Raw genomic sequence first — 8,320 nt, forward strand, 5'->3', positions numbered from 1 at the left:
GGGTCAAACTCCTCCCATGCAGGGCCTAGTGTCTGCTGGGTTTTGGTGTTTCCTTTCAGTTAAGACCTAAACAACCAGGTGAGGGGAGTTCCTTACTAATCAGGGACCTTAATTCATCAATCAAGTAAGGGAGGAGTGAAAACCTGCAGACACTCAGCCCTCCATGGAATGAGTTTGACAAGTGGCCTAGACTCTAATAAGCCATCAGTGAGTAGAAGGGAGGATAAAAGGCACTGGATGATCAATCCGATGTCTGCATTGACCGTGCAGCATTTACAGTGATATGGCCTCTGCAGAAGTCAGGGCATTCATTCTTCTTGCACTTTGCCGAGCAGTGCAGAGCTGTTGAGAAGGAAGTTGTCAACAAAGTGAGTTTGTGTTAATACAGGACCTTCCGCCTCTACCTACCATCAACCAATCATGTCATTGCGGAGCTATACGGAGCCCTCTGTATTGTTACAAAATGTGAGAGGCACACAGCGACGCGGTACAGAGCTCAATTTGGCCTCTGCATGCCTCCCGAGGCTCCGCAATTGCCTCACGCCATCCGTACTGCGCCTCCGACCACATTTGCAGATCATGCATCAATTAGCTTTAAGCCTGGGGGACAGAGGGGGTGCTGCTTGGCTGTATAATCCCAGTCTCCCTAAACACAGACAGTCACAGTCCTTCCTCCACCTTATACACATACAGTATGCCACCTCATGGCATCAGAGGCTTCCGAATCCTCCCAACATACACACAGTGTTGGTAAGGACTATGTAAGGGGGGTTGTAACGCACAGACACCAGCTATTTCTTCCCAAACCTACTAATACCACTATCTGAGTGGAACTTAATGTGATTAAGCATAAAATATAAAACGGGGATTATGGATGAAGTTGTACAATAGGAAAAACAAGAAGATTGAGACTGTTTAATGTTTCAGCGCTGATGTTTTAGCTCAGGTCTTTCTGAAGACATTTCACAAAGATACATTTTTATGTAAAGTGTGTTTGGCTAAACTAATTTGAATAAATGTCTCAACATTTTACAGTTATATTTCTTCATACAGTCTGTATTGTGGTTTGGACTACAATAAAAGTCCATTTTTAGGTGAGAATATATATGAAGTGTTGGGCTCCCGAGTGGCGCAGCGGTCTAAGGCACTGCATCTCAGTGCTAGAGGTGTCACTGTAGTCCGTGGTTTGAATCCAGGCTGCATCACATTCAGCCAATTAGCCTAGCGTCATCCGGGTTTGGGTGGGGTAGGCTGACGTCATTGTAAATAAGAATTTGTTCTTAACTGACTTGCCTAGCTAAATTACCACTCTTTTTTTTTTTTTTTTTACAGATGTTGTTGAAACAGATGTTTCAGCTACATTTTGTAGTGCTTCAGCCATCATTTGAATGATGATGAGAAGTGACTTCTTCTGCATGTGAAGAAAACGTGTGCATGTTTCATTAATGTTCTCCTGTGAACAAAATGTTCTTTGAAGACTTTATTGAATCTTTACAATTACATAGCACCCTCTTGTGTTCACCGACACAAGCGGTTGCCCTGAAATGCAGGATAGAATCAAAGCATATAACTACCAAAATTAAGCAAGACATTTTGGTCATTAAAACAAGGACATTGTTCAAGGAATTAAAAAAGATTAATAAAACGATTAATATCGTGACAAAAAGTGAAAATATTCAAGGAAAAGCTGCTTTCCTTCCTGAATGGAATACATTAGATCTTATTGATTTCCAGAGACATGTGGTGGAGAGGCCTTCCTCTCACACACCCACCCCTGGCTCTTCATGTGTTCTGGTCTCATTGAGGGCTGGGTGGGATCACCAGTCAAGAGGGCACAATCAGCATTATTTTCAGAATCATCCTGAGGAGGATCAAACAAAGGTTAAAATGAACTTATTACAAAACATTTTCTTAATGAAGTACTGTACATAATACAAAAAAAGGATTATGAGAGATTGGATTATTCTGAACCTCTGTGGCACCATCTGCAGACCCGTCGGTCGTATCCCTGAGCTCAAGGACCCAAAGCTGCTGTCCTCTGGCCCTGGCCAACAACCAAACCTATGTATTCAAACTCATGTGTTTAATCTTTATGCATGTTACACCTTTAGCTCAGTATACATATTTTTGAACTGAAAATGTATGACCGGACACTGAAAGTTAATTGTATTCTATATAGTTACACTGCAAGTGTATACTATTTCACAGACAGAGTTTAGATACTGACATACCGTGTTATGTGGCTGCAATGTGGTCAGAGTAGCATTGTTCTGCTGACAGAAGCTATCAGCAGCTAAGCAATCCCCCACACTCTGCCAGAATAGATAGAACCCATTGTGATGGAGATGCCACACTTCTTCATTCTGTCTGAAATCTGAACATAAGCATAGTAGTATTGGCAGTTAGGGTTCCTCCATGCTGTTGATATATTCCAGTGTGAAAGGTAACCACATCAAATGTGGTGAATCTATAATGTTAGTGGTGAATCCTAACTTCCAGTTAAATCCATTTTTTTACATCATGCATTAATGTCAACGAGAGACTAAGTGAAAATGTGACTTGGAAGTTGGGATTCGCCGGTAATGAAATAGAACACAGTACTTTCTAATTAAACAACTAAAACTACAGCAAGACGTTCCACATGTGTTTCATCTTGATCTACTAAATAGAGGTCATTTGTGTGATTTATTTAACTTATACAGTACAGTAGCCATATGAAGTCACCCACCTCCATTTTTAGATGACAGTACCCCGGTGAAATGGGAATCTAGCAAAAAATAATAAGAAAGCTGCTCTTTTAAAAATATATATTTCATCCTGAGACAACTAATAGGTTGAACAGGTTTGGGTCTTGCATAGTTTGAACCAACCAATAGTAGTCAGGTTTCAGAGTATGAACTACAAAAGTAGAACACTGCTTAGGAACAGTGGTTAGTGACAGACATAGCTGTCTTTTACACCCAAACCCCAGCTATACTTAATCTTTAGGACCTCACATAATAATCATCACAACAATCAACTATTCAGTAGTGCATTGTTGATTCAATTACTTACAGTGAACTCCAACAATTACCAGAATGATAATCAGTAAAAGTGCATTGAAGAGGAGTAGAGGGGACACAAACGTTTTCCATTGCATCCTGTTTTGTGGCTCTGAAATACAAAGTGACAAAATTTGATTAATACTGTCTTGTCAATCATACTTGATTATCAGTCATGTAGGCCTACATATTTAGCTATTTAAAGACACAACTGAACAATTTAATTTGAGTGTACTAGAAAATATGAACAAAATACTCACTGGCCTGTCTCTGTATTGACGTTTTGTTTGGAGACCGAAGAGACTGGTAGATGTTATCTGTTGTAGGTGTCCCTGCACATGGGGTCTGAAAACCTGTGCCATCCTCATAATCATTCATTGGAATGCTGCACCTGTCTGCCAGCTCCATTTAGTCCCAATCTAAGTCAAATAACTAACTGACAGAGAAAGCAGAAGCATGAATTTTCTTTCAACATTCGGCACCACAACCACAAAACTGAGTCATATTTTCCTCTCTGCACTTGTGCATCTCTGCATCTTGTGACAAAAGCAAAGTTGCCATGTCCGCGTTTTTCCTGCGAATTGGTCTACGTTGAAAACGATGTCACAGATGAAAATGTCTTTGTGGCGAGTTTTTGGTCTACTTCTCAATTTCACCGCGGCCGCCATGCCATTTCTCTTATATGCTATATATATATATCAGGCAGTGAGCATGCTGTTATTGGGTGAGTGAGCGAGTGAGTGAATGGGTAAGTGAGTGAATGGTGGGGCGGGCCAGAGGGGTGTGTTTATTAATATGTTCATAAAACATATTAATGCCCTAGAACTGATATAACAGCGACAAAGAATTTGAAAAGGACTTTAGGCGCACTAGAGCTCTTTAGGTAAATTCGCTCAGTGGTGGCGTAAAGTAAAGGGTTTTACTCATGCACCGTTCTAGGGTCTGGAGCGCTGCGCGTGTGGAAATTGGAAATGGAAGTTATGGAACTCGTGCTTCTGTTATGGGAAAAAGTCCACAATAAAAATTACATTAAATGTGGAGAATGATAGGCTACATTTTCCTCAGTTGGCCATCAAATAGACTATTAATTTATATGCCATTGTAGGCTACTGTAGCCTACTATTTGATACAATAAATATATCACTGGAGTCATCGCAAATCAGTTTTGCCAGTTGTGTAGCGTACCTGAAGCTGGCAAACAGATTTAATAAACAGCATATAACTCTATTGTTGTAGCCTTGTGTTATTATGCAATTATTAATGGCCATGTTTAGTTAATTCAATTCAAATCAAATTGTATTTCTCACATATCCCTGAATACAACAGAGGTAGTAGACCTTACAGTGAAATGCTTACTTACAAGCCCTTAACCAACAATGCTTTAAGATGTTTTAAGAAAATAAATAAAAATGTGTTAAGTAAAAAAATTGAAAATTAAAGTAACAAATAATTAAACAGCAGCAGTAAAATAACAAGTGAGGCTATACACAGGGGGTACCGGTACAGAGTCAATGTGCACGGGCACCAGTTAGTCTGAGGTAATATGTACATGTAGGTAGAGTTAAAGTGACTATGCATAGATTATAAACAGAGAGTAGCAGCAGCGTAAAAGAGGGGTCTGGGTAGCCATTTGATTAGCTGTTCAGGAATCTTATGGCTTGGGGGTAGTAGCTGTTAAGAAGCCTTTTGGACCTAGACTTGGCGCTCCGGTACCGCTTGCCATGCGGTAGCAGAGAGAGCAGTCTACGACTAGGGTTGGCTGGAGTCTCTGACAATTTTCAGGGCCTTCCTCTGACACCGCCTGGTATAGAGGTCCTGGATGGCAGGAATCTTGGCCACAGTGATGTACTGCGCCATACGCACTACATTCTGTAGTGCCTTGCGGTCGGAGGCCGAGCAGTTGCCATACCAGGCAGTGATGCAACCAGTCAGGATGCTCTCGATGGTGCAGCTGTAGAACCTTTTGAGGATCTGAGGACCCATGTCAAATATTTTCAGTCTCCTGAGGGGGAATAGCCTTTGTCGTGCCCTCTTCGCGACTGTCTTGTGTGTTTGGACCATGATAGTTTGTTGGTGATGTGGACACCAAGGAACTTAAAGCTCTCAACCGGCTCCATTACAGCCCTGTTGATGAGAATGGGGGCGTGCTCGGTCCTCCTTTTCCTGTAGTCCACAATCTTCTCCTTTGTCTTGATCACGTTGAGGGAGAGGTTGTTGTCATGGCACCACACGGCCAAGTCTCTGACCTTCTCCCTATAGGCTGTCTCATCGATGTCGGTGATCAGGCCTACCACTGTTGTATCATCGGCCAACTTGATGATGGTTTTGGAGTCATGCCGGACCATGCAGTCATGAGTGAACAGGGAGTACAGGAGGGGACTGAGCAACCACGCCTGAGGGGCGGATGTGTTGTTCCTTACCACCTGGGGGTGGCCCATCAGGAAGTCCAGGATCCAGTTGCAGAGGGAGGTGTTTAGTCCCAGGGTCCTTAGCTTAGTGATGAGCTTTGACGGCACTATGGTGTTGAACACTGAGCTGTAATCAATGAATAGCATTCTCACATAGGTGTTCCTTTTGTCCAGGTGGGAAAGGACAGTGTTGAGTGCAATAGAGATTGTGTCATCTGTGGATCTGTTAGGCTGGTATGCAAATTGGAGTGGGTCTAGGGTTTCTGGGATAATGGTGTTGTGAGCCATGACCAGCCATTCAAAGCACTTCATGGCTACAGACGTGAGTGCCACGGGTCGGTAGTCATTTAGGCAGGTTACCTTAGTGTTCTTGGGCACTTGGACTATGGTGGTCTGCTTGAAACATGTTGGTATTACAGACTCAGTCAGGGACAGGTTGAAAATGTCAGTGAAGACGCTTGCCAGTTGGTCAGCACATGTTCGAGTACACGTCCTGGCAATCTGTCTGGCCCTGCGGCCTTGTTTAAAGGTCTTACTCACATCGGCTACGGAGAGCGTGATCAGGCAGTCGTCCAGGACCAACTGGTGCTCTCATGCATGTTTCAGTGTTATTTGCCTCGAAGCGAGCATAGAAGTAATTTAGCTCGTCTGGTAGGTTTGTGTCACTGGGCAGCTCGTGGCCGTGCTACCCTTTGTAGTCTAATGGTTTGCAAGCTCTGCCACATCCGACGAGTGTCAGAACCGGTATAGTACGATTAAATCGATTACATTGGAAGTTATCAATAAAAATTATCAATTGAGATCATGGTCACAGCTCTATCGCAAATGTATCATTCTCTGCATTTAATGTCAGTTTCATCGTGGACATTTCCCTGAAATTAGATGTTGGCCTATCAGAGGCTATAGGCTACCTGCATCTAGCTCAGCAAACCATGGCAAAGTTGAATTGCAATTATAAACCCAAATTTTAGTCAGTAGCAGTGTCTATTGAAATAAAAAGTCAATCTCGCAAATAGGCCATTTATAACATTTGTAGTCTTAATAACACATAATAAAGGCACAGTTGCCAGAAAATAGGCTAACATTCTTTTAAAAAGGTTTGTCAAGTGTTTCTTGCACAGACATTTCGAGATCCTCCATCCAACTTTCATCCCTCAAACTCTCCTGTCGGATTTATGTATACAGTGCATTCAGAAAGTATTCAGACCCTTTGATGTTTTCCACATTTTGTTACTTTACAGCCTTATTCTAAAATGGATTAAATAAAAAAATATCTGAATACTTTCCCGAAGGCACTGTATAGGGTCACTTCTGTACTCCTCATCATATCAGATGACACACCTCTCCAGCCCCCACCTCACCCCCACCCCCACCTGGGTCCCAAGGAGATGAGGGGATGTGGGGGGTAGCATGAGGTACTGTGGGGGTGGTGTTGGGTTAGCGTGGGGGGAATTGGGGGTGGTGGAGGGGGTCAGGGGTTCTTAGATAATCAGTGGCGTCTAATGACCCCTCCAGAGAGACTGCTTCTAATCCCCTACACCCTAGAGAGCTAAAGGGGTTACCACACACACACACACACACACACACATACACAGCGCCTCCTCCCTCTGTGTGTGTGTGTGTGTGTGTGTGTGTGTGTGTGTGTGTGTGTGTGTGTGTGTGTGTGTGTGTGTGTGTGTGTGTGTGTGTGTGTGTGTGTGTGTGTGTGTGTGTGTGTGAGATTATCATTTCGCTGGGTCTGTTCACACATCAGACCAACACTTCCAGTTATGCCAACACCACACACATGCATTTTAAATGACAACCATAAGGCAACACAGGCATGTGGGTGTGATCACTGTCCCACCGTATCATAATGTGATAAACACAGTAGCCCAGTGGTGGTGAGAGGGGCTGAGAAGGAGAAATGGGTTGTGATAAGGAATGAGGCTATAGAATAATAGGAAAGAGTGTGCTGAGGGACAAGACAATAAAGGGAGGGTAGTATGGCTGAAGAGAGACAAGACTTATATATTTTTTTAACTAGGTAAGTCAGTTAAGAACAAATTCTTATTTACAATGACAGCCTACACCGGCCAAACCCGGAAGACACTGGGCCAATTGTGCGCCGCCCTATGGGACTCCCAATCATAGCCAGTTGTGATACAGCCTAGATTTGAACCAGGGTGTCTGTAGTGATGTGCCTAGCACTGAGATGTAGTGCCTTAGACCACTGCACCACTCAGGAGCCCCCAAACGATAGGGGATAGAGGGAGGGTAGTGTGGCTGAAGAGAGACAGGACAATAGGGGATAGAGGGAGGGTAGTGTGGCTGAAGAGAGACAAGACAATAGGGGATAGAGGGAAGGTAGTGTAGCTGAAGAGAGACAAGACAATAGGGGATAGAGGGAAGGTAGTGTGGCTGAAGAGAGACAAGACAATAGGGGATAGAGGGAGGGTAGTGTGGCTGAAGAGAGACAAGACAATAGGGGATAGAGGGAGGGTAGTGTGGCTGAAGAGAAACAAGACAATAGGGGATAGAGGGAAGGTAGTGTAGCTGAAGAGAGACAAGGGAGTGGAGTTGGAGGGCTAGAAGGGGTGGAGTGCATGGAGGGGTGGAGGAGTAGAGTTGGAGGGGTGTATAAGTAGATGTGGAGGGATGGAGGAGTAGAGGTGGAGAGGTATAGGAGGTGGAGGGATGGAGGGCTAGGCTGTGGTGGTGACATTGTGACTGTCTGTCCCCAGAGAGATTTCTCTGAGGCTATGGGTTTGAATGGGCTCCTTCCAAGGGGTAAGCTAATTGGTCATCTAAGAGCCACACATAGCCTACACACACACACACACACACACACACACACACACACACACACACACACACACACACACACACACA

The 8,320-nt window shown here is 43.7% G+C and overlaps 1 long non-coding RNA gene across 1 annotated transcript; it reads right to left on the reverse strand.

The window, feature by feature from the left end:
- Window positions 1–1,465: 1,465 nt before the first annotated feature.
- LOC106603618 (uncharacterized) lies at window positions 1,466–3,521 on the reverse strand. Its single transcript, XR_014391994.1, has 6 exons — window positions 3,302–3,521; window positions 3,055–3,153; window positions 2,729–2,767; window positions 2,232–2,374; window positions 1,972–2,061; window positions 1,466–1,861 (listed from the first exon to the last, which is right to left on the reverse strand). It is a non-coding gene; the product is annotated as an uncharacterized LOC106603618 (long non-coding RNA).
- Window positions 3,522–8,320: the final 4,799 nt, after the last annotated feature.

Source organism: Salmo salar, chromosome 04, assembly GCF_965601325.2.
Source record: "Salmo salar chromosome 04, fSalSal1, whole genome shotgun sequence".
NCBI classification, from domain to species: domain Eukaryota; kingdom Metazoa; phylum Chordata; class Actinopteri; order Salmoniformes; family Salmonidae; genus Salmo; species Salmo salar.